The sequence below is a fragment of the Castor canadensis genome, chromosome 2 (genome assembly GCF_047511655.1).
Source record: "Castor canadensis chromosome 2, mCasCan1.hap1v2, whole genome shotgun sequence".
Taxonomy (NCBI): domain Eukaryota; kingdom Metazoa; phylum Chordata; class Mammalia; order Rodentia; family Castoridae; genus Castor; species Castor canadensis.
The window spans coordinates 162658853-162686121 of record NC_133387.1 but is presented as its reverse complement, the minus strand read 5'-3'; the positions used below and the strand labels follow the sequence as shown (position 1 = coordinate 162686121).

Here is a 27269-nt window from a genome sequence, read left to right as displayed (position 1 = left end):
TCTTCTCAGGAGTCATCATCCTTTCCCCCTCCCCACCACCTGCTCCTCTGAGCTGCCTGCCAGTCCCCTGCCTGAGCCCCTTTTCATTCCCACCCTCTCCCCTACTCTCCAGAAAAGAGAAGCTGGCCAGGCTGGATGCATATTCATGTTACAGAGAATGCCATAGCAACCAAAGGCAACAAAAATAGTTTGGTGGCAGGTGCTCTGAGAAGCACCCCTCCCTCTCAGAGTGTGCCAGCCATTGGAGATAGATCCTGCTGAGCCCAGGCAGGGGACCCATGAAGTCTGTCCCGTGGGGCACTCTCACTTGAGTAAACTGAGGGCACTGATCAAGATGGAGCCAACAGCACAAGTGCATTTGGAAACTCTCACCCCAATCCTGCTTATGTCATGTGCCCTTGGAAAATGTAGCCAGTTTCCTGAGTTCACAAGCAAGGAGGTATTGTCTTAAGTCTGTTTTTTGGCTGGTATAACAGAATACCACAGACTAGGTACTTTATAAAGAAGAGAAATTTATTTCTTATAGTTATGGAAGTTGGGAAGTCCAGGATTAAAGTGCCAGCATCTGGTGAGGGCCTTCTTGTGCATAACATGCCAGCAGGTATCACATGTGAGACAGACAAACCTGTCAGCTTGAGCCTCTATTCCTCTTGTTATAACGCCACTAACCCATCATGGGGGCCCCACCCTCACAAACTCATCTCACCCTAATTACTTCCCGAAGGTCCCAGCTCCAAACTGCATTAACATAGCAATTTGGGAATTAGGTTTCATCACATGAACTTTTGGGGAGGTGGACACAACCAAACCATGGCAGGTGTAACACTCACCTGTAAGACCAACAGGTGCTCTGCATTTCTAATGAAGCTGCTGGGACCATCAGGTGGCATCAATTCTAACAGTGGTTTTAGAGCTGGGGGTACATGATGTTATTTGTTGAGTAGACATAAGCGTAGGAGTCCAGAGGACTGGACTTACAACCTCATTGCATCCCAGGAAATGTGGGAATTAAGATCAGAGACTATGAAGTTGTCTGACTTGGGTTTGCACTTGCTGCCTTGACTTCCTGTATGGTCTCAATGGTCCCTTCTAGGCCATCAGTAAAATAGAGGGTAATAATACTTGTCTTAGGAGGCTGGGTAGGACACAGACTCTGGAATCTAGTTGAGGTCTTGTCACTACTAGTGATGTGGTTTTGAGCATAGTCATTTAGCTGTCTGTGCTTGGTTTCCTTTTCTTAAAAATGGAGACAAGAATGGTAACTATCTCATGGGACAATGGTGAAGACTAAATGAGACATACAGATAAAGGGCTAGAACAGTGTGGACTATCCTGTGTGCACGCATGTGTATGTTAGATGTCAGGTATGATGAGCAACTTTAAGTGTTTGTGAGGGTTTAGTGGGAAATACCTGTGTGTGACAGCAGAAGTAAGGACTCACTGCGGGAGTGTCATTGCCAGTGGTAGCACTGCTAAAACTGTTCAACATGGGCTTTCTCTGGCCTTCAAATTCCCATTTATAAAATGGGAACAGTGTCTCCCACTCCTCCTTTGTCTCTCAAGAACAACCTAAAAGTATATCCATGCAAAATGTGTGCATGCTTCTGGGGACATAATCTCAGCAGTTGAAGACATTACCACAAATACACAATCTGCCCTTCACCAGTCAACAGTGACTCTCCCACACCTTTTAAAACAAGACAGAATAGTCACTCTGCCACCATCAGAGGAGCAAAAATGAAGGGAGAGAGACAGTTCTCATCTTGCAAAAGCACGTCACCATCTGGAAGGAATAAAAGCTTAATTAAGAACGAGGAAGGGAGGGCAGGGGAAAGAACCAGGGTGCAAGTGGAGGGAGCTCGCAGGGCTCCTGCATTTTGAGAGCATTGGGGCACAGAGCCCTCTTTCTCCACCAGACGGCAGTAGGGCTCCTGGGAGATGGGACTGACCATCTGGTGATGTCCCAAACTCTGTGGCAACTTACCTGTATAGGAGGAGCATCTTAGCTTCTTTAGTATCCAGACATGACATCTGCGGTGGTAGTCTCAGAGCTGGGCCAGCAGTGTCAGCCCCCACCTGGGGGTTTACTAAAATGTGGCACCTTGGGCCCTATTCCAGACTTACTGGAGGAGAAAGTCCTGAGATGAGGCCAGCAGTGTATGTCTTTCCACGCCCCCCAGGAGGTCCTGGAGTATGCTGGCATTTGAGTACATTTGGTCCATAGCAAGAGATGGTTGTGGACATTTTCCACATTGTGAGATGGGCAACACCACCACCTGCCTTCCTTCATCTCAGTGTGCATAGAGCTTGAGTTCTGGTGTTAGACAGGCCTGAATTTAAATCCCATTCTAGCTCCTGACTGTGTGAGGGGGAAGCTTGGTACCTCTCTTTGTTATTATTTCTAAAATAACACCTACTCTGAGGGTCATTATAGGTATTGGAAGTAATTTCTATGAAATGCTTGGCACAAGTTCCTCTTATCAAGTGAGAAGAGAGAGGAAGCTCTCCACCATCCTCATCTTTTCCACCCATTTCCCCCCAAACTGTCATGGCACATTGCCCATGATATGTGATTTATATAAATAAAGTTTATTTGAAGTGTTCTCAGTGCTTGCCACCTGCAGCTCATTCTGATGCTACCTTCCCCACCTTCCCCAACAGACATTGAGCATAGTGAGAGGCTGGAGTGTGGAATGCACTCAAATGAGCAGAAATAGAACAACACTAAAGGCATCACAGCTTTTCTGCCCCTTTGCATTTCTGTATCCTAATGCAGATTTGCCAGAGAACATTCAAAAATCTTTTTTCCAAACAAGCGGTGAATCCCTAACCCAGTCCCAAACCAAGCCAATCAACAAATCACACACACACACACACTCACATACATGCATGCACACATACACTCTCATGCACTCATGCGAAGAAAAGCCTGTTTGTTCTCTCTCCAGTCTAGTGTGGGTTGGGTGCTTTCCCTAGGCCCTGCAGGTCACGGTTTGCCACTTCTGTGAAAGCAGTTGGGGCTTTCTGAGGAGCTGCCTTCTTCCCTCTTTTGGAGGGAAGAGGCGAATCGCTGCTCCAGGGCAGGAGGTAGGTGCACTCTGCCCTGAGCAGGAGCCTAAGAATTGTCCACACAAACAGCCAAGGGCATTTTTATTCCTGCTTTCAGCACGGGGGGTGCAAAACACCAAGTGGACAAAAGACTATCAATACATGCCAAGCTGCGAGGGAGTGTGCGGCTCACTTAGCTGCCTTGACATCGATTTTCACCTGCTTTTGTTGATGAAGCTGCATTCGTAAGTAGTGATAAATCTATTAGACAAACATGGCACTCTGTGATTCACAGAGTCTACGGCAGCCAGGCATGATGTGGGAGGCTCTGCGGAGGTGGGGTGGATGAGTGGACAGAGCCTGTCTGGGTAGTGGAGAGGAGAGGGGTGTCTGGTGACCCACAGTACATTTTGTAGGTGTGGCCAGGCAGGTCTTAAGGGCTTTACTGCTGAAGAGAGATCACAACAGAATGGGTTTTCTTTTGTCTCCCTCCTCAAGGAGGCAGGCTGGTATCCCTCCCCCACCTACTACAAGGAAAGCTAAATTCAGAGGTATGATGTGACTTGCCTGGGGCCTCACAAACGTGGCAGAGCTAGGACTAGAACCCAGGAACCCACTGTCTGATGCAGCTCCAGGGATGCATCTGTGTAGCCTCTCTGCTCTGGTGCTGTGGGAATGATACTGGATTTTGCTCATAAACTGAAACAGGGTCCCAGCTGAGAAGCATGTGGGTGCTGGGGAATGACAAAATGTGGGAACTTAAATTCCTCTGCCCCAGAAGGGGTGCAAGGCCTGGGCATGTGGGTGCAGTGACCGTGAAGTTACCAGTCTCCAGTGAGGTGGAGTTGGGATTCCACTGGAGAAGGAAGTACAGGAGGATTGCCAAATGGGAGTCGCTTAGAGAGGCAGGTGCTTTCAGGCTTGGGCCTGATGGGGCTGATGGAATAGTAGGGAAATAGCCTCCACCATAACAGGGTTGCTCAGGTGCCACCTGGTGGCTGCCATTATAATCCTGGGAGCATCCCACCGTCCACAGGAGGATCTGGAGCTCAGATGTGCGCAGTGTAAGCAAGTCCACCCAGCTATCTATGGCAGAAGTGGAACTTGAACTCTGCACTCTCCCACTCCCATCACCTGCCCCTAACCATGGTGCCCAGTGAAAGCAGAGGGAGCAGAGGCATGTGGGGAGGGGAAGCTCACAGCCTAGGCTGGTGATTTCATTCTCTCCTCTTGGGGCCCTGATGAAGGTATTCAGAGGGTTGGGCAGGCTGATGCCCCTCTTGCTTTCAAGACTCAGAAGCAAGTGCAGGAGTTGTGCAAGAGGACATCAGAGGCCAAGAATGCCAGGTTTGCCCTGCAGGCCCTCTCCTCCAGGAAGCCTCCCCTGATTCTATTTACTTGACAGCCCCAAGTGCTCATGTGCTTACATGACACTGACTTAAACCTTCTGTAACAGTCCTTTTTCCTCAGCTGAAAGTTAGTCTTTGAGGCAGAGATGAGGAATGTCTGGGCTTTAGCTGCCCTCTCCACCAACTACTTCTGTACAGAGGAAAATTCTGGCAGCTGACTTCTTACCTCCTGACACCCGAATTCTGTAGCCAAGATCTTGACTCTGTCAGGAACTACAAACAGGAACTCAACGCAAAGAAAGCAATAGAAGGTAGAATATAAGCAGTCCGGTGACAAGATGGACTGTTCTCTCCAGATTGCCTGAGTTCCTAGTGATGACGATAGGGGGGTGTTGGCATGCTCCTCCAAGGTCTATAAGGCAAGTTTGGGGTCATGGGGTAGGGAAAGGGAGGATTTCTCAGCTTGCCCAGGGCTCTGGGTCTATAGAGGGCCCTGAGAGGAAGGATGACATGCATACTGAGGGAACTGCCTATAACCAGGAGATAGAGCCCAGGAAGGGCCCTCTGGTGCCCTGCTTCTTATGTGCCTAGTAACTAGGCCGAGGTTCACCTGGCCAGGTCCTAATTCCTGCACTGTAATTATGCCCTCCAAAGCTGGCCTGCTAATTGCTTTTGCTATTTCTGGACTCTTCCCCTCCTGATCTGTCCTCCTGTTGGAGACAGAAATAACCTGGCAATTGGTGGGTAATTATCGTACAGCACCTCCAGTGTCAGCAGACACCAAGCAGCAGATGTGGATCCTTGACTCAGCGTGTGGGTTTTGACTGGGATCACGGGGGTGCCTGTTCCTGGCTGGAGCAGCACACTGCAGCTCCAGAGCCCAGTCCCCTAGGGAGTGCTCTCCTGCTCTCTTGTACTGAGTTTGTCATCTTGAAGCCCTTTCTCTCTCAGTCCTCTTGATTCATTTGTACTTCATTCTCCTTTATCATGCCCCCATTTGTGGGAAAGGGGTATGAAGAAAAGGAAGAGGAAGGCCCATAAAGTCCTTGAATTTTTGGGTTTAGATCCCCCAATTCCATAACTGGTCCCTAATTAAGCCTCTTATTCTTTCTATGAACTCCCACTACATTTGGAGATGAAATAGAAGTCCAAATAATATGGCTAATATTTGTAATTAACTTTAGGAATTTTAGGAATGGATGAATGGTTGCAGAAATGGACAGCCAGTAAGCTTCAGGTGTTTAGAGAAAGGTGAGCATGTTCACTATGTAGCCCTGGCATGCTTCTGGTGGAAGTGAAGCTTGAGCTGCCTCCTGAATAGACAGGACATTCCCCTAGCAGACACTGTGACTACGTAGGAAAAGTTAGGGTTCCCAGGTCAGAAGACTTCTGAGGATGCATACTCTGAGCAGGCACAGAGCCTTCCCCTCTCCAAGGAGGGCCCAGTAACTCCCTTCTCTTATGGAGGCTCAACTGTTACAAGCAAGAGCTACCATGGTTGGTGGGGAGGGTGATGGTTTGTTGTTGCCCAGGTTGGGGTCTTGATTCAGTAAAGCAAAATTGTTTCTGCATCTGAACTGAACTCCTCCCCAATGTCACTGCTTAGTTCTACCTCCTATTGCTGAGCTGAGAATGTGAGTTCATGCTTTTAGTTCAGCAACATGGGAAGCTTAACTGATCACTCAACTGCACTTGGATTTCTACTCATCCATGTGGTATCCCGTGGCTTTGCTGTCTGAACCGCTTTTTGGGCATGTGGCATCTGATGCTTCAGTCTAACAGCCATCCCCTTCTGTCTGAACTCCTGCTGCCCCCATAGTTTTTTGAGCACCTCAAAAGCAGCAACCTTGAGTTATACTTTTCAGGCCCTGCATCACCTGGCACTGTGCTGGATGAAGCCCCCAGACCTGGAGCTGGGGCTCCAAGATTTGTGCCTCCAGTCATTCACAGTCATTTATTAAGCACCAATAGGTGCCATGAGGTGAGAATAAGGTGTGAAGGACACAGTTATTGCTGGTAGGGAACTCACACTGAGGGCAGCAGTTTCAATGAGAGACCAGAGAAGGGAAGCTCAGGGAATCCAGAGAAAGAGCTGCCCTTCTGCTCAGGCTGCGTAGGGGCATAGCCATGGGTAGGGACTACCAGGGGTAGGGAACACCATGGGAGGGGGAGAAAGGAGATGTTAGTCAGATTGAGAGGAAGAGGCCCTACCTCCTGTTCCATTCGGCAAATGAGAAAACTGAGGCCAGAGACTACCAGGGACTTTCAAGGCCACATCTGACCATTGGCACATCTTGGGTTTGTGATTTCAAGACTGGTTCTATCTTGATGCTGCAGACCTGAGAAGGATGGAAGCAGAACTCACACAGCCATAGGCTTCCACTGTTGCAGGCACTGGATAGGAACATAGCAGCTCTGAGTTTCTGGATGCCTGAATGGGAGAGTTTGCAAAGGACTTTTGGAGGTGCAAATGAAACTGGACCCATTGTAGTGCAATATGGTGAAGTATTTGCACTATTCCTACCCCTTTCTCTGCAAAGGAGACAGAGGCAAACAACTGAAGCAAGGCTCACAAAAGGGGCTATCTAGGGACTATCCCTGATGGAAGGAAATCCAGTAGGGGACCCATTTTTTTTTTTTTAATTCTAGTCCCTCTTTAGAATAAAAGCTGTTCTGAACCATGCGAAAGTCCAAAGCCAAGTAAAAACAGAGGACATGTGGGTCACTTCCTGGACCTATCCTCACCAAGAAATGCTAACCTTTTTATTGTCATCCTGACCCCAGCTCCTCAAATCCAAATCTCCATCCAAATCCTCCATCCAAATCTGAGACCACACTGGAAGGATGCCAGTTGGCCAGTCCCCATCACTCATTGAAACAGACAGGAAAAAACCTGTCTGTTATTCAGGCCCGGTCCTCTTCTCCTAGGGTGGAGTCATTTTTCCTTTTGGAACTGCAGCTTTCCATACCTCCGTAAATCAGTACAGAGACTGTGGGTACTAGAGCTGGGAGAGGATGGGACGTTTTTCTTCCTAGGAAGACAGTAATTGCAAATTTGTCACCAGCAGTGACATGGTGGTGAGCAATTAATTCTGGGGGACTCCCTGCCTGTCACCATGCATGGCTCCTGCTCCAAGCAGTCCCTCTTGCTTAGAAGGCTTCTACCCCTCCTTTCAGTACACAAGAAAATTTGCTTAGAGTTCTTTGGGGACAAAGGAGGAACTCATAGTTGCAGGACTGGTTTTTGGTAACATTGCCTTTAGAGGTAAAGAAAAGAGATGCAGAGAGTGTTGGCAGTGGCTAACACTTGGACAGTGTGTGCTACAGCCAAACAGCTTCAAATGTGTAGTCACAATAACAACCTTATGGGTCAGGCATCATTATACCCAATTTAGAGGTTGGGAAACCAAGGCATGAGGCAGGAGTTTAATCACATGGCCCATGGATACAGAGCCCAAAGTAGCAGAGCAGGATTCAAATCCAGCCATATGTTGCTCTCACCATGGTACTGTCTGTCTGCCCTCCTCCTGGGGGCTCTGAGAGCAGGTGGGAGCATGCTGGAATAAGGCAGATTGGCTCAAAGTCAGCGCATTCCCCATGATCCTTGCATCCTTGGACAAGTTACTTCTTTAGTATCTTAAGCCTTAGTCTTCTTATCTGTGAAACAAGGGCAGTGACACCTACTTCCAAAGGCAGTCATGAAGGCTAAGTGACAGAACACATGCTGTTCCCTCACTTCCCATCCCACTCTCCTCCCCCAGCCTGCTTCTCACCCAGTGTGGCATGGTAGGGCCATACACATTGCCCCACTAAGTAATTGCTGTGCACTGAACTGTTGTCAAATGCTATGCTGATTTCCAACACCAAGGGTTTCACATCTCGGCGAGTGCAAAGCCAATAAGCACAACCAGGAGGCAGAGTGAAGAGAGGTTTATTACTTGCAGCATGTGAGGATAGTATGGGGATAATTCCCAAAGCAGTGTATCCCAAGTGCAGGAGGCAAGGGGATTTTGTTGAGGAGACTCATAAATGTTTCCTTTAGAAAGACTCATCATCATGTGTAGAGGCAGGCACACTCCATGATCTCAGAGATCACGCATCTTCATACATTGCATGTTCAAACATAGTGGGCAGGAACACTCTTGTTGCAGGGAATTTAGCATTATAATGAGATTATAATGAGCTTCTCTCTAGGTAGATCATCCAGAAGGATGGTGACTCAGTAATTTGGCTGGTTTAAACTGGTTCCTTGTGGTTGTCTCTGGAGGGCAGAGCAAACAAGTAAGCAACAAGCCAACTTGAAGAAATGTTAGCACTCATTTAAAGAGCAGCTGCTGCTTCCCTTACAGCACAGGTGCTTGCTCGTAAGACTTCCTGCCCAGTAGCTAGCAAAATGACAAACTCCAGAACTGAGCACCTTGGTGATCTGGAACCCACATTTATTTTTACGTTCCTAGAAGCCATAAAGAAGCTCACACTGGCAGTGCCAGCTGTCTGGGTGTACATCCTGTGCCTGGAGGTCTGAGCATTCTGCTCACCTGGCTCGTCCACAAGGAGTGTCCAGGGCAGGCTAGGGGTGGGGGACTCTGTAACCTGCAGACTTTGTCCATGTTCAGGTTCAGTCAACCCAGGGAGAGCCTGGAAAATGCTTTATGTGTTGGGGTTGAGGAAGATTTACTTCTTTCCTTATGGTTCTTTTTAAGCTCATATTAAAATAATTTATGAGCCTGGGGTGGAGACCCTCAGCACTACTGGCAGGGATTACATTTTTGATCCAGGATGTACTTTAGCAAGCCACTGAACCTGGGCCTCAGTTTCCCTACTTATCTACTTAACATCCTGAATCCTAATGCTAAGATTTAGACTTTCTTCCAGCTCTTACTTCCCATGATTAGTTGAGGGCTGTCAGAGTGGCTAAGTGGTAAGAGCACTTGCCTAGCAAGAGTGAGGACCTAAGTTCAAGCCCCAATGCTGGTGAAACGAAATACCTATTACCCATGATTGGTTGATCTATAATCTCAGCCGAGGTTTAATGACCAGTAAACACCCTTGGGCAGGAGGAAGAGGAAGCCATTTGCGCTTGAATAAATCAGGGCAACTTCTAAGGCCCAATTCATCTTCAGAAGAGGCTAGGAAGATGGCCTGGCTTTCCCAGGCCTTTCCCTAGCAGTGGCTGACCAGACAGAGCACAGCAGATGTTTGCTGCTGCAAAGGCTGACTGCTGTCTCTCATTCTGCCTCTCAGGGACGCTTTCAGAAGGCCAATGAGAAAGGAGGCACGCTGAGGAGCAGCCCCAAGGACACTTCCTTGCCAGCTTTTTGATGCCTGCATTTCCCCCACTGTTCCTCTGGCACTGCCTGTCAATGGCATTGAAGAGGAAGATAGCCTTGAAACAGGGTTGTAAAACATGGTAAACTGTCAATTAAAAGCTGTAACCTTGGACAGAGCTGTGAGGAATTGCCCATTAGAGCCATGCAAAAGTTTGGGACCAAGATGAAAGGCATCATGCAGAGATAAGCACCCATTCCTGCCTTCCTTTGTCTCCACTTGTAAATAAACTTTCTAAAGCAGACCTCCCCCCACTGCTCTTATCTAAACCTCAGGTCTCTAACCCACTACTAGCCCTACTTTATGGGAGAGCACATTCCTTGTAACCTGATACCCTGCTCTGCCTTTTAAATATCCTGTGAATCCTTTGTTCGGGGCTCAGACACTGGTACACGTCTGGGCCCGCTAAGTAAAAATTAAAATCTGAGTTCTCCACTCCTCCAAGTGTTGCTTGGTTTCTCCTCTGACTATATTGCTACAACAGCATCTGTCCAGTAAAGCAACTAGCCCTACTGAATGCTAGAACAGTCTCTGCAGGGCCGTTGTGAGCCAAGGTACTGGGGGAGGAGGGCCATTTTGGTCAGATGCAGGTGTGAGTCTTGAGGGACATCTGCCTATTTCTGGCCTTGTAGAACTCAGGGCTCAGGAGGTATCAGAGTTTCTGTTGTATCACAAGAATTAGAAGGTTTCTGTGGAGTTCGGGGTGAGTTAGGAGGACTGAACTAGGAAGGCAGGTACAAGGGTCCAGTCAATGTGGCTCAGTTGTGCTTCTGTGGAATTTTACAATTTCCCACCCCCTGCCCACCTCTAATTCCACCCCAGGGAAAGAGGGAACAGCAAATTGTTAAGACTTGCTTTCCATTCACACAATCCTGTGGTCAGAGCCTTCTCTCTTTAAGTAATTTTTGTGAGCAAATTACTTAACCTCTGTGCCTCAGTTTCCCCAGCTGAGAAATGGGATAGTAGGCATATCTCCTAATAGGCTTGCTGTGGGGATGAAATGAGATGGGCTATGTGAACTGCTAGTGTAGGGCCTGCCTCGTGGGGCACACCCAGGAAGTGAGAGTTGGGATCATCTATCCACTTCTGACCCAGTACTGCCACCTGCCAACTTTAAAAACCTGCTCCTTTATACTCATTTCCTTGCCTATTTTAACTTCTACATTAATTCCTTATGCTTCTATTGATTTTATTATTTTGGGGCTAGCTATTTTCTTTTGATTAAGATACTCTCCGAAATCAATTATCAATCTCACATATATCTACTTAATAAATTGTACATCTCTCACCTATCATCCATTATCAATTCTCATTCATTTATTTTTCATTAATCTATACTTATCAGTCATCTATTATATATCAATTATCTGTGTATCTATTTCTTACCTATCATCTCTCTACATTCATCTATCTATCTATCAGCTGTCTGTATCTAACTATCTACCTACCTATCATTTGTCCCTGTCAATCGACATTTTTAAGGGTGCACACATATTTCAGGTAGCCCCATCAGTCCTGCACACATGCAATGAAACCTCATTTGCAAAGGAGCATTCCAGCAGCAATACAGTGTGCAGGTTAACCAGTCGGCAATGGCCAGGGAAGTAGGTGTTTGGGAAAATGAGGTTTTCTGAGTCAGAAAGACACAGCAAAGTTACAGAGCCACGCCCCAAGTAAGATGACAGAAGACCCCACGTTTAGATGAGAGCCCTCAAGCTTGGGACACCTGGAATTGTGATGATGCTTTTGGATCTGGAACTGTACGCAGGACAGCACACATACCACACTGTGAACATTCAAAACCTATGGTTTCTCATGGCAAGTGACACTATCCTCTCAGGTTTCTCCATGGTGGCTTGTGCTGCAGGGTCTGTTTTTATCAGAGTGTTTTTCATTTCACACTTACCCTGTTCTCTCTGTTTTTTTTCCTTTTATTCATATGTACATACAATGTTTGGGTCATTTCTCCCCCCTTCCCTGCACCCCCTCCCTTACCTACTCGCCCCCTCCCTCTCCCCCTCCTACCCCCTTGCTACCAGGCAGAAACTGTTTTGCTCTTATCTCTAATTATGTTGAGGATCTCTCTCTTTTTTTTTATTTTTTATTTTTTTTTTCTCTCTTTTTAATGAAAGCTTTCTTTCCACATTTCCCACCCTGAGTCAGGTCCACCTCTCCATCTTCATGCTGCCGATGACCACTCATTCCTCTTTTCAGTTACTGAGCTCCTCCCCTGGGGCTTACAGGGCCACCCTGGTGGCCAAGTGAAAGGATGAGGTGTGCAGACCCCTCATTTTCCTGGCCACCCCCTAGTCCAGGTCCTGGTCTTCCCACTGAGCATACCCTCAAGCCTAGCCTTTTTGCATCCCATTTTCTGTGGAGTCCTTCTTTGTCCAAGGTGTGGAAAGGATCTGCTCTCTCTGGGAGTGCCCAGAGTGAGGGAGACCCAAGGCTGCACCAGATGAGCCTGGAGACATGGATGGAGTCCAAATCCCCACAGGAGGGGCAGTTCTCCATGGGCCATCTCTTGCAGCTCCCAGGAGACCTAGTGTCCGGGCTAAACCAGCCCCTCTGCTCACTGGCTGCTTCACCTCTCTGTGCCTCAGTATCCTGATTTGTGACACCTAATTGTCCCTGGGGTACAAGAGTCAGACTTCAGTCTGCACAAGAGCCTAGGATAGTGCTGGAAAGAGACAGAATGACCACTATGAACTGAGAGTAAGTACACCCCATACCACAAAGATGCATACTCCATGCCCAGACTGAGACTGCTTTGAGGAACATTTTGGAAAGAGTTCAATAGTAGAGTCAAGTGGGCCTGGCCTCTGCATGAGCCTCTGTGGATTACCTGTGTGACTTTGGACATGTAGCCTAATCCTCTGACTGGGTGTTCATCTTCAAGAGAACACCTGCCGTAGGAATTACATGGGTTGAAGAATGTAGACGGTAACTCTGCAGCCTGGTGCCATACAGAGCTGCAGCAGGGCACACGTGTAGTCACTGTGCATGGTGGAGGTGAGCCAGGTTAGTTCACTAGGTGAGGTTTCTTGAGCACAAAATTAGAGTCAGTTTAGGGGAATGAGGACAACTGTATCCTTGCAAGTGGGTGTGTTTGCAGGAAAGGAAGTGAAGAGTATGAGTTTGGGGGAGCATAACACAAGGCCAGTGATGCTGTAAGAGGATGCTCTGCCAAAGAAGGCTGCTGCTGGACCGGTGGCTGTGTGCTTCATACTTGTTCCTCATTCCGAACTTGCTGTGCCCCCATTAGTACTGCCATTCATCTTTGTGGGGGAGGCTCAGAGATGGGGGCTGTACCAAAGGGGTGGAGCCTCAGGGACACTGGAGGTTTTAAGAAAGGTCATGTTAACTCTGTCATCTTTTCCCTTCAGCACAAACCTGCTATCTTTGCTGCATTGGATGGAGGTGCGTTGGGGGAAACTAAGAGAGCCAGATGTGGTCTGAAGGGGAGGATGGGTAGGGGCAAGCTCTCTCTTCCTTTCTCTCCCAGGTGAGGGTGGTGATGGATGAAACTGGGGAAACTGCAGATTGGTTTGGGGCTGGATGGATAAAGCCTCTCATGCTTCCTGACATGTCAGGCTGAGGAAACAACTATTGCCAAAAGCTGAGACTCTTTCCTTAGAGCAAGACTGACAAGTAGTTGTCTTATTTACTGTTGGAGGGAGAAACAACTGCCTGCCATTGTCCATTCTGGAATGTTCTGGCTCTGATGGGGTGGCAGGCTGGGACAGCCTATGAGAAGAATGAGCCTCACAATTTCATCCCTTAGGACTCTGTGTGGCCATGTCACATTTGTCTGGCTCCCAAAACCCCTAAAAGAGGACCACTTTCCTGCCTGTATCTTGTCCCATACTCTTCTTCCAGACTACCTTTCCTCTGCTTAGATGGCTCTCACTTGCTCCTGACCCAGGAGAGGCCAGCCGTGTAGTGATCGCGATTGAGGCTTTGTAATTAGGAGAAGATGCAATCTGAGACACCCCAGTTGCCAACAGTGTGGCCATAGGCAAGTTTCAGTTTCTTAGCTAGAATATGGGTCTAGATGAGGACTAAATGGGATAATTGTAAAGGGTTCATGATCCAGAACATAATAATTGTAATAAAAATTGTTCTACCTCATGTCTAATGGTGCTTGCCCATTATTTAATTGGTTCCTCCTCTCTTATTTATCCAGGTCTAGCTCAAGTCGCATTTCTTCCTTGACACCTCCTGTATTAGCTTTGCATTACTACGACAAAATAATTAACTTATAAAGAGAAAATTTTTACTTAGCTCAGTTTTGGGTATTCCAGTCCAAGATCAGGTGGTCCTTGAGCCTTTGGCAAAGATGAGCATCATGGTGGAACAAAACCACTCACCTCATGGCCAGGAAGTAAAGAGCATGAAGAGAGAGCCAGGGTCCATGGTTACCATCAGAGTATGTCCCCAAAGTTTTTAGGGCATTGCCCATAATGCCTTCTACAAGGTCTCATGTCTTAAAGGTTCCCCCACATCCCAAAAGCACCACAATGGGGACCATGGGCCTTTGGGAGACATTCAAGACTCAGATGAGATTCCTTTGCCTTCCTTGAGAAACAGTAGAGCTTGGGCCTAATGATTACCCTATATAACTAATCATACACAAAAATCCAAATATGACACAGTCAATGAGCACCAACCATGAGGCAGATGTCTTCCCTAGGATTTCTTTCCTCGAAGGCCAGCTCCAGAGGGGAGGGGCCATGTAATGTCTTATATACCTGCCTGTACCAGAGCTTCAGGCGTAGTGCTGGCCCTGAGTAGTTGCACAGTACCTGCTTCTTCATTGCTGGAAGCATGGATACAGGTACATGTACCTTGCACATGCTAACTGACCCTGCACTAGGAGCTATGGGACTAGAACAAAGAAACAGGAGCCACTGTTCCTTAACTTTAGGTGCCTGACGTAATATAGGCACCCACAAGTTGGTATCAGATAGCACAGCAAGTATTCAGTAAAGCATGTCTTAGAACTCATGATTCTGAAGGGAATCAGACTTCTATCCTGAACTCCTGTCCACAGCAAGAAAACGCTCTCCAGCAGCCAACTCGGCCAAGGCTGTGCCTTCAGACTGTCCAGAGGCAGAGGGCTCATGGCTCACAAAGAAGCCATTTTATCTGCACATGCCTCAATGGATAGGATTCTTAATAATTGCATTCAAAACCAACCAAACAAAATAAATAAAGGAGTTCTATGACCCCTTGGGGTGCTAGTCTGTTGATAGGAGAAATGTGAAAAGAAACTAACCTTACCTCTTCATGCGTACTCTTCAGATGCTCCAAGACCATCATGTCCCTCCTTCCAAATCCTGCCACACTTGGCTTTTCTTGCCCCAGACTCAATGGAAATAGTTTTTAGGTCTTGTGCTACCCTGAGTCCTCTCCTCTTGCACACACCCTGGGTGTTGGCAGCTAGGTCTTCAGTGATGCTGGGGCAGAGCAGAGTAAGTTGGGTCTGACCAGGGCAGGGAGCAATGGGCCATTACGTCTCCACTGTGACACTGTAGTCTGCAAATGCAGCCCAAGGAGCCACCATTATTTGTTTATGTTGTTCAGCACAACTTGAGCTTGAATAAAAATCATATGAATCTGGATAGATTTTGCAGATTGAGTACACAAATGAGGGCTTGTGTAGAAGAATCATGATTGAGTAGAAACGGTAATATGTATAAAGTATTTGCATTGCTATAGTTCAAAGGTAGGGAATAAATGGAGTATTTTCTTCAAACCCCCCCTTTTTTTTTTGGCAGTACAGTGTTTGCTTGACAGGTGCTCTATCACTTAAGTCTCACCCTCAGCCCTTTTTTTAAATTTTTTTTTTTATATTATTTATTGTTTGGGTCATTTCTCTCTCCTGCCCCCACCCCTATCCTCTCCCTGCCCCTTCCAGGCAGAACCTGTTCTGTGCTTTTCTCCAGTTCCGTTTCTTATTATAAGCAATAATAAGAAAGACAGCGTTTTTGCTAGTTGAGATAAGGACAGCTATACAGAGAGATTCCTAGCATTGCTTTCATGTACAAATGTGTTACAACCCAGGTTGATTCATCTCTAACTGATCTTTACACTGGTTCCTGATCCCCTTCTCATGTTGACCTCTGTCACTTTAAGATTTCTGTATTAATTCCTCTGGAGTGGGGACATCAAATGCTTTCATGTTTTGGCTTTTCTATTTAACCCTGTACCTCCCATATGTTTCCCACTTGTCATGTAACCCAAATCCTACAACATTGCTGTATTTGCCCTAGATCTAAAGACCACATATGAGGGAGAACATACGATTTTTGGTCTTCCTCCAGCCCTTTTTGCTTTAGTTATTTTTCAGGTAGGGTGGGTGTCTCATTTTCTCCTGCCCCCCCACCCCAGCTGGTCTGGACTGCAGTCCTCTTGTGTATGCCTCTTATGTAGTTTGGATCATAGGTGTGAACTACCACACCAGCTTGTTTGTTGAGATGGAGTCTTGCTAACTCTTTGCCCAGTATGGTCTTGAACCACCATTTTCCCAATCTTTACTTCCTGAATAGCTGGGATTACAGATGTGTAATCTGTAATCTGTATTACAGATGTGTAATCCTATCTTTTACCTAGAAAAAATAGTACTAATTACTTACTTACCATCATCCTGATACTCCACAGTCACCGACTGCCTTAAAGTTTTCAGTCAAAGTGCAGAAACAAGGCCAGACAAGGGCACATGGCCGAGAGCCTGTAGCCTCTAATTGAGCCCCTTCCCCATAGAGATGCTCTGGGTGGGAGGAGAAGTCCCCAGCACCCAGCAGCAGAGCCACTCTGGGCTCTGGCTATCTTGTCATGGAGAGTCCCATCCTGCTGGCTGGTCCCTCTGGATCCCATGGGTATGAGCACCTGGCCTCCTCACTCTGAGTGCCCCTAGCAGGGATCCTTGGGAAAGAGGTGAACACATGCAGCTCTCTGACCAGAGCCCAAGTACTGCACTCGAGGAAAACTCCTTGTGGCGGTTTGGATCTAAAAGGTGCCATGTGCTAAAGGCATGGTTGCTTTCAGAAGTGCCTGGATCATGAGAGCTCTGACCTCACCAGCAGATCAATTTACTGATGGGTTCATATGTGATGGGCTATCGAGATGAGATGGAAACTTAGGAGGTGGGACCTAGTTAGAGGGGTAGGTCCTTGGAGGCTATGCCTTGTCCCTGATCCCTTCCTCTTTCTGTCTGCCTCCCATCCACCATGAGATGAACCACTTTGGTCCACCACATGCTCCCTTCCATGATGGTCAGCCTCATCCGGAGCCCATAAACCACAAGCCAGCTGACCATGGACTAAAACCTGAAGCCATGAACAAAAAAGAAATCTTTTGTGCTTTAAGTTGTTTTCACAGGGATTTTTTTCACATGATAAGCTGTCTCAAGGCATATCTCAGACCCTAGACCTCCATGCCAGGCAGCACCATGCAGGAGAGGCTGTGGGTATTAGCATAGAAACCCAGCTTGACCTGCTTCAGAGACTCAGAGCCTCCACTTGCTAGGCAGTTGGGTTGCTCAGAGGGTGATTCGGCAGGATGGTGCTGTAGGAGGGTCAGATGGACTTAGTAGTCAGAAAAACTTGGACTCAAATCCCAGTCCCGATTTCCTGGTCTGAGGCTCTGGGTTGGTCCCTCAAGGCCTCAGTGTCTTCTGTAAAGTGAGAGCAGTAGCAGCTTCTTCACAAGGTTGTGGTGAGGGCCAGGTGGGACAAATACACAGGTTCGGTAGTACTGGGCACTTAGTAAGTATTGCCTTCCTGTCCCCCGCTCCCTCTGTTCCCCTTCCCCTCAATTCCCCTGTGGTATCTACTCCAGTATCAGCCTAGGCAAGGGGACATTTTGCATAGTATGCACAGGTCTGTGTCTGTCCTTCCTCTCTCAGGGTGAAATCCTTCATCTTTCAGCTCCTACTACTCCACTTGCTGGGGAAGAGCATCTCCATAGCAACCAGTTCCTTGGATCTGTCCTTCCTTCTTCCCGCAGGCTAGGACCTCAGGCCTCTCAATAGCCAGCCTACTGCTTCTTCCAGGGGACAGTCCAGTCCTGCCTGGTGACACCCAGGAGAGTGGTAGGATTAGCTGACTCTGGGCAGTTCAGTCAGAGAAACTCAGATAACTTGGATTTCTCCCCAACATACCACTGGAGATGAGTGTGCACTGCTCTTTGCAAGCCAGGGAGGTTGAGAGGGGGTGAATGTCTGCTGTGTTTGGTGGCTGGGCAGAGGCAAAGTGATGCCAGTTGTGAGCCAGTGACAGAGAAGGTACAGACCTGATCTCTGCCTCCACCTGTGTCTATTCTAGGGAAACGGGAAGCTGTCACAGGAGAAAGGGGCTAACCAATAACAAGAGATACGGCTCTTTATTTGGGGCCAAATTCAAGTCAGTTTTAAATAATGCAATTGGCTTTGCAATGCTGGAGTCCCCACAGGGGGTTAATAATGGATGAGCCTTCCTCCTGAGTCTCTCCTCCCTTCCAGGACTGCAGAGCAGTTGGCGCTGCCCAGAGCCTGTTTCATCCTGTCCTGGCATCACACCCTTGGAAAAGGACATATGAGTGGGGGAAGGAAGGAGGGGGAAGGAGGCAGAAGAGAAGGCCAGAGGGAGGAGAGAAGGAATGAGGGAGGCAGGCCTCCCTTCTCTCCTGAAACAAGTGATAGACACGGCTTATGCTGCGCACTGTCGGAAAGCTCCTATGGAACCCATGTCCTGGCAGATGGCAGTGTGCAGGGCAGATTCAGCAGGCCAGCCCTGGGTAGATTCAGGGATGCTCCAGGCTCGTAAAATGACCTCCTCTCCCACCTCTCAACTCTTCCCAGCTGTACTGCACCCTAAGCAATTGGCATAGGATGGAGCCCACGCTGACCTCAGAGCATCTCAGCTGTGGGCTAGAAACAGAAAGCCAGGAGCGGTTGCTCACTCCTTCCTGTCAGGGTGGAGGAGGTGGACCGCCACTAGTCATGGCTAGGCTGTGCTGGGGCCAAGTGGGTTAACTTAGGAGTCAGAGGTGAGATGATGACCTTAGGAGTTGTCCCTCCCCCAGGGACTCTAACCCTTCTCTGGCCACCTGGGAGAAGAATGGGGTTTGGGTCACAATGGAGTGGTCTCACAGACAGCATTGCAGGGTTTCACATACTGTTCAGTCCCATGAGGTGGTCCAGGGGCCACGAGATAGCTCTGCTGGGGGTGGAGTGCCTTCCACTGTGCTGCTCTGCGGAGATGTGAGGGGTAGGTGCTGGGATCAGGGCCAGAGAGGGTCCAGCGTTGGCTTATGCCCTCCCGTGGCATAAGACCAGCAGACAGTCGCAGTGGAGCCCTCCAATAGTGAGTGATCTGCCCCAGTGGTTGGGCCAGAGAGGAGCCTGAAGAGCACAAAAAGTTCATATTTTAAAATGGAGTTAGCTCAGGCCTTAGCACCCTCAGTTTCTGAGGTAGGGGCTGGGGGTGCCCACTAAATCCCCTTTCCTTGGCTGTCTAGCATGATTTTTTGATTGCTGATCACTATTCCAGGATACCAGGCCTGCTGTAGGGACCCTGGGCTCAGGCTGAAGGGAGTGCCAGGGGGTGCCCAGTGGCCAAAAGTCTAAGTGGCAGTTGTGCCAAACTGGCCCATGTACCCTGTCTCACCCTCTTCCAGCATGGTGAGAAATCTGAGCTCAAGTGTCCCCTCAGTGTACATCAGATGCCAAGAAAGAGGCATGAGAACCATGGGGAGCCACTGCCCTGCTCTGTGACTTTCTGAAGGAGGCACTAAACACATCATAACCACAGGGCACAGTGGCATTTCTGGTATCAGCACCATGGAGGGTGGTGGTAAGAGCCATCGGGTGGTATCCTCTTCCTCCCCATAGAGACTGGGCGATTTGTTGTGTAAGAGATTGGCAGATACACATATTCTTTAAATGTACATTTGAAGACATAGAAAGAAATGGAAATTCTCAGTTACTGGTGGTAAGGACACACTGTAAAAGCCAGCATTGCAGTGATGTCAGATAATGCTTCAATGACTGTGTTGTATTTATGTGAGTGTGCAGGAATGTGTGTATGCTGCATGTGCTTGTGTGCATGTGATTGCATGTGTGTGTACATGCACACCTACTAAGGCATGCATTGCACCAATGTATACTGCATGTATACTACATGTGTGTAGGCTTGAAAAGGAATATCCAGGATGAAACAGAACCCCCAAAGGCCAGCATTGCCATCAAAAAGAGGAGTAGAAGATTGGGGTGTGGCTCAAGTGGTAGAGCACTTGTCTAGCAAGAGTGATTCCCTGAGTTCAAGCCCCAGTACTAAAGAGAGAGAGGGGAAGGAGGGAAGGAAAGAAGGAGAGAGAGAGAGAAGAAAAAAGGAGGATGAGGATGAGGGGGAGGAGAGAAGAGAAAGAAATGAAAAGAGAAGTCCAAAGGAACATGGATGAGAACAGCTCTGCCTGTGATTCTTGTGACAGCCTCTCTGGGAGTAACAGGGATCCTGAGACTCTGTCATTCATTTATTTGGAGTTGGAACTGACTGTTGATGTGTGGGGCTAGGGGTCTCAAGCTGAGCCGTGAACGTAAAGTTGATCCAAAGTGTGAGATGTTACAAAGTACTGGAAGAAGCAAACAAAAACTTTGGGCTATATAGGATTTCCACTGAGAAAAAAGGTCCTTGTTGATTCTGAGCTTACAATAACAGTATCAAAACTATTTCATATGTTCTTCTGTGAGCTACACTTAGCTGCACAAGAGACAGACATTTTGGGACTCTAGGCCTTGAGAATAACACAACAATGAGGGAGAGTTAATGATAATTATTGAGGAGCTACAAGGCATATAACCCAAAGGAAGAACAACTCAGTATGGCTCAAGACTGAGGCTTGGAATAATGAACTTGTAAAATTAAATAGGCAATACTACAATTAGACTCTTCTTAATAGTCAAGTTAAGCAGCTGATTAAATGCAGTGAAAGTTCTTTCACTCAGAGGGCAGTGCCAAGAGCACACACAACAGAGAAGGTAGAAGATGTGCAGGAAAGCGTGCTGGTAAATGGGAGCTGGTAGAGAATGGGGAGAAGTGGTTTTCAATGATGTCATGGCTGCAAAATTAGCATACTCAGTGGAAGAAATGGCTGTTCAGATGGAAGACATGGAAGCACAAAAACCACAGAAATGTTATATTCTATGCTTCATGTATTCATGTGGCAAATATTTTTGAGCACAGTGTCTCAGGCCCTGAGCTTTTTGTGTATATAGTGCCCTCTCCCCCAGTGTGCAGTTGGCCATACAGTATGCAGAGGCCCAACTGGCACAAGACAGGGATGCTGGCTACTGGGGTACCTGCTAGAGCACAGCTTTGCTGCATGTACCACCCTACTCCCCAGTCTTGGTCTGACTCTGCCTCAGTGCTCCTCTGACTGCCCTCAAAATGCCCATGTTCTCATATAGAAAGCCCTGGACACGCAGAACCCCAGGGTTGCTGGCTTGGGCTGGACCTAGCACTCCACACCCTCCTGCCAGCTCCTCTCTTTCTGAATGGAGTTCTGCTTCTCTACACAAAAGCTTCCTTCCAGCCCCAGCAGTCCATGCTTCCTCACAGGGAGACAGGCAAAGCCCAGGGGAGAGGCTTTCGCTGCCTAACTGCTTTCTGGAAAGAGAACAAATTCCATCCATCAACCCCAGTGAAGGCTCTGTGATGAGTGGTCATGGCTCCCAGATGGGCCAGATGCCCATTTTTCAAGAAGAGGAAGAGGGGCCTTGGCCAGAGTGAGATAAGGGAGTGCTTTCCTACATGGCCTTGGTCATCTGTTACCTGTGTGGCCAGGACAGGGGAGCATCTGTCATGGGAGCCACAACTGCTGCGGCAGGTGAAATTCTCTTTGCAGGGCCCTCAGTGGCCCAGGAATCACTCAGTTCAGGCACAGACAGGCCTACATGGAGGGGAAGGGGGAGAAAGCTGCAGAGCCCAAGGTGGATGGAGTGGGAGGAGGCCGCAGGACAGGTCCTGGATAGAGGCATTAGCAGCAGCCCTATGGGTTGGAGCAGGCAAAATACAGGCATGGTTTTTTATTTAATTGTCCCCATGAGCACTCACTGGGATTCATGTGCCAGATGCTGTCCTGGCCACTATCACATATACCAGCTCATTTAATCCTCACAAAACCCTATAAGGGATATTCTATCATTATAAGAATGACAACATTATTTATTGTCCAAATTGAAACTCTTTTATGTGAAGGAGGTTTGCCTAATAATTTATGTTGGGACACCAGATATCCATCATAATGGTCCTAGGGAAACTGAGTCCTGACCTTATCCATGGGAAAAGGGGCTCAGAAGCATTAATTAATTTTGCCTGAGGTCACTGTCACATTCAATGTCAAATGTAGGATTTCCAATGCTAAGTAAGATTTTAAGTGTCCTTATGCCCTTCAACACCTGGTTCTAGGACTCCAGCTAGCAGGCTAGGAAAACACTAACCTCCACTGCTATGGGAAAGGTCTACACTTGGCTGAGACTTCTGAAAGGGAAGCTTAGACCCAGGCAACCCTAAGGATCTGTCTTACCCATGTAACCTCTCAGACTCCTGCTGGCCAGTTTTGCTCACATTCTGGCTCAAACCTAACCAGGGTAGAGAGAAAGTGTTGCAGATTTCAGGGCCAGCTGTCTAGGAAGCTCTACCCAATCCCAGCTTACTTAATCCAGTTGTTCTGCATCTGATATGAATTGGACAACATTCATTTGCACTTTCTTTGAAGGTCAATTTGTCTTATAGTATATCTTCTCCCAGCATGTGAGATCTTTTTTCTTCTGGAATATGGCTTCCTGAAAAAAAGAATTACTCAGGCTGGGGCTCCCCTCCCACATACCACATGCATGTGCATTCATGTGTAGGTGTATGTGTGTTCACATGTGTGTGATGAGCCCCTAAAGATTATGTGTGTGTTTCTAGCCTGTTTTATTGTTGACAAATTAAAAGGGAAGTTTACTGACATTTTATTTTACTCATTTCTTCATTCAACACCTACCCACTATATTCTTGACACTGTTATAGATTCTAGAGATACAGTTAGAAAAGATTTTTAAAAGCCCATAACCCCAGCATGACATTTTACTGAAGGACAAGAAGACTAACCAAATACAGTCATGTGCTATATAATGACATTTTGGCTCACGATGGACTGCACGAAATGATGAGCCCCTAAAGATTATAACAGAGCTGAAAATTTTCTGTCACCCAGTGACGTTGTAGCCATCTTAACATTATAAGTTTGTAGCTTGATGCATTATTCATGTGCTTGTGGTGTTGCTGGTAGAAATAAGCCTGCCAGTTGTACAAAACTGGTATAGAATACCCAGCCTCATCCCTGAGAACCTTCCAGTGGGGCAGGATGTAGAGGAAGAAGACTGATGGTTGTGCTTCCGCTCCTGGGTAGATCTCAGCTAGTGTATGAGTTTGGGTCTTAGTTTTTTTCAACTCTTTGCCACCTGGGAGTGACCAGAAGGGGCTGAGTAGCTGGAGACAGGGACAACCTTTCTCCCTCATTGTTCTTTTCCCAGAAAAGACCTTGGGCCAGACAGCCTGGCACCCCTAAAGGGGGACCATTTTGTTAGGCTCCCCCAATACCCAGAAAGCAGGCGTGGGACTAGCCTTCATAAGGATCTAAGTATGGAATGAGGCAGCTCAGTGTTGGGAACACAATAAATGTCATAAATTCAAGTTGCAATTGCTCCTTGCTATTATTAAGGACACAGTAAGTGCTGAATGCTGAGGTGAGTGTTTTTGCAAAATGCTTGTCCAATTTAATCTTCACAAATACCTTCACAAGTACATATATTAGTATTGTTCCATTTTTATAAGGAAAGCTGAAGCACAGAGAGGGTGAGCGAATGCCACAGGAAACACAATTATGATGAGGAGGTCTGCATGACTGAATATAAGCTTCTTTTTTCCTGGTCTCAGTGACCAATAGGAGGGGCAAACCTTCTGCCAGCTCCCCAGATAGGGAGCCTGATGCCTTACTTTAGGCTGATTTCTCTTCCAGGGAGCTGGGAACAGCATGTAGCAGGGGTCATATTTCACAGTGAATTATGAAATTGTACTTCGCAGAAAACAGCATTCAGAGTATGGTTGGATGCAATGAAATGGAGTTTGTGTTGAAATCTATTATGGTCCCAACATAAATTAATTATAACCCTTCTGCTGGAGGGAACCTTCATGTATAATTAATGCTTACTGGAGGAGGATGGTACAGGGAAGAGTGAAGTAGCTGCCATCTCTATATAAGGGGCCAAATGAGGGGGAGAGTAGAAAGAGCCTCTCTGTTGGGGTTCAGAGAGACCTTGACTATTGACAGCCTCAGTGCAGCCTGATTAATGGTGCCACTGACTGCACCCCTTCCAGGCATGCCATACCTGTTGCTAGTTTAACCTTCCAAGTAGCCTTTAGGTATCACTAGCCCAGTTTATAGGTGAAGAAACTGAGGTTAGTGGACTTGCTTAAGGTAACACAGTCAGCAAGGGCTGCTCATTTTCCAAGCTGGAATGTGAAGGCTTCACCTGCCACCTCCTAGCCTGGAGGCTGCAGGCCTAACTGATTCTCCCTGTTACATAGTTAGCCAACTCTCAAAGCTCAGTTCCTTGCTCTGTAGATGGGAACTAATACAAGGGTCTGCTTACTTGTGGCAATGTTGGGTAAAGCTGAGGGGCCATGCACTGTGCACGCATTCCTCCATTCATCGTGCACCCATCCTCGAAAGCAGGAAGTCTGCTCAGGAGGGTGTTTCTGTGGAGGCGCTAGTGATGGGTGGTGCTGACACTTCAGGAGTGGATGAGTCACAACTGGCTGGCCATCAAGGCTGGGTGGGCCCTTGCAGTTGGTACCATCTGGGCCTGGGGAGCTGCCCAGGGAGTTCCTTCTGGAGCTGAGTAAGTGGAGATATAGAATAACAACCATGGGAGCCAATTTTTATAGAGCACTTTCCTTGTGCCAGGCTCTGTATTAAGTGCTCTATGAGTATGAATTCTTCCAATTCTCTTGAATACCCTGGGGGTGAGTGGTAAGAACCCTTATTTTGTAGTTGAGGAATATGAACCAGAGACGTTTGATGTGGTGTGTCCCCCAAAGTTTCCTGTGCTGGAAGTGTGGTCCTCAGTGTGTCCCTGTTGAGCTGGTGGAAACTTTAAGAGGTGAGGACTAGTGGAAGGTAGTAAGATCCCTTGGTAGGGATCACTGCAGATCTCATGGAGCTGGGGTAGTTCAGTTTAGGCTGTTATGAGGGATCTTGGCATCTCCCCTGTGTCCCTCCTCCACACACTTCTGCCATTGTGGTGCTGTCTGCTACAGCCTTTCCAGAGCAGAGCAGATGCTGGTGCTGTGCTTCTGGCCTCTAGAATGGTGATCCACGCAAACCCTTTTATAAGTTGGAGTTTAAATATGGAATGCACCCCACCAAGTGCTTATGTGTAGAAGGTATGGTACCCCTTTGGTACTTTTGGAAGGAGGTAGAAACATTAGGAGGTAGGGCCTAGTTGGACGAAGTAGGTCACGTGAGGCATATCTCTGAATGGGATATCTACTACAAGTTCCCTATTGTGATGTTCTGCCCAAAACAACATAGCCAAGTAACCTTAGTCTGAAACCATGTGCCCAAATAAATCATTCTTCCTTTAAGTTGTTTCTCTTAGGTGTTTTGTCACAGCAACAGAGAACTGACTAATATACCCAGTCTCTGGACTTTTGTTACAATAACACAAAACAGACTAATACAAGAGGTTTGTCTAAGCCACATAGCGAATATGTGGTGTTGCAGGACCTGAGTGCAGGCTGCCATCACCTGAGGATTTTTCCAAGCTTGGGTCAAATTATGACACCATGACCCACAGATATCCATCTCAGCTTTTGGCCAGATGTTATGGTGGCACATTGGGATCAACAAAGTTAGAGGTGGTCTTTCCCTCTGGGACTGCTTCTCAAATGACTCAACCTCTAGATGTTGAACACCCTTATCTAGAAGAAGCAGACCCTTCTCTGTAATTTTTGTCTTACTGTACGAAGGGGCCACATGAGCATAGTGGAAGGATATAGGTTCAGGAACCAGGAACCTGGTGGACCTGTTCACATGTCTGTCCTCCCATTCTCTTGTCTAGAGTGTGTCCTGATTTGTGATTGAAAACCATTTCACCAACACGGCATTTCCAGGCTTGTCATATGGGAAATAGATCATGGATACCAGCTGCTGATCAGGGTGAGTGTGTGCATGTGAGCATATGTATGCACATTGTGTGTGTGTGTGTGTGTCTGCATGCTTGTGTGCAGGAGGCCACACTGGAAGAAACCAAGTTGAGGGTGGGCTTGGGAGTCAAGAGGTAAGGGGTGCAGAAAGAGCACCATGGACTTGGAGCCCTAGGGAATGGGGTGGAAGAGAGGTCCAAAGCCTGGTTATGGGGGGTGGGGGGTGCTCAGTGTTAAATGTTCCTTCCCTGCCTCCCTCCCTCTGCTTGCTGTGCCTTGAGCTGAAACCTGTGCCTGTACACCTACTTGGGCCTCACCTGGAGGGAGACCGTTTTCATTACAGGAGGTTCAGCCCCTGGAAATCCAACCCTCCTTCTTTCCTCTCTTCCATCTCTCCTCCCCTCATCAGGGCTCCTCCGGGTCCCATGCCCACCCATGGTCAAGCCTGCAGGTACAGACACAGCCAGCCAGAGATCTGCACCAGCCAAACACAGGGACTTGTGCCTGGAGGCTAAGTATATCCAGGTAATATCTGCTTGCCCTTCACTCTGGAAAACTGTCTTTATCAAGTTCTCCAGAGGCTGAACTGTGAGCTCAGAGATCTGAAATCTGACCTATTTACCTTACAGATTTCTTCCTATCTGCTTCTGCTCCCCTCCCCCAGCTCCTGGGCTCTGTTTCATTTGCTCATGGGCAAGTGTCTGTGTCCTTGCTGACTGTCTGCCAGATACCTTTTCTCTCCAGCTGCCAGGCCCTCCTCCCCTTTCCTCTCCCTAAATATGACCTTTTTAGAGATGCAGAAACTCAGGCCCATGAGATTGTTTGATGGCCCCAAACAAACCACGCAAATCTCCATGACTGCCCTGATTCTGTCAGTCAACCTGCATTAAGTAGAGACACAAAGGACAAGATGAGGGGTCTGACCTTGGGCAGAGCAAAGTCTGATGAAAAACAACCAGTGAAGGCAGAAGGGAGAGCAGAAAGCAAGGCCAGATTTGCTTCTATCCATCAACCAACCTCAGACCTTTGCACATGCTGGGCCTTCCTGGTGGGCCAGCTCTCAGCTTACATTCCCTCCTCTTTCCTGGCTGCTGATGTGCCTGGCATATATTGGGTGTCAAGACAGGCTTTCCTACCCCTACCCATCTAAGTTATGTCTCCTAGTTCTGCCTTCTGTGCTCTCTGGGTTAGCCTTCACAGGTCTCATAACAAGTGTGTTGTGTTTGTGTGGTGCCTGCTTATTTAGTCTGTCTTCCCAGTAGACTGTAAGTTTCCTGAGGACAAGGGCCACACCAGGGCCTCCATGGGT

The 27269-nt window shown here is 47.7% G+C and overlaps 1 long non-coding RNA gene across 1 annotated transcript; it reads left to right on the top strand.

Moving 5' to 3' along the window:
• Positions 1-2859: 2859 nt before the first annotated feature.
• On the top strand, positions 2860-26717 carry LOC141417529 (uncharacterized). Its single transcript, XR_012442166.1, has 3 exons — positions 2860-3293; positions 25876-25973; positions 26370-26717. It is a non-coding gene; the product is annotated as an uncharacterized lncRNA (long non-coding RNA).
• The last annotated feature ends 552 nt before the right edge of the window (positions 26718-27269 follow it).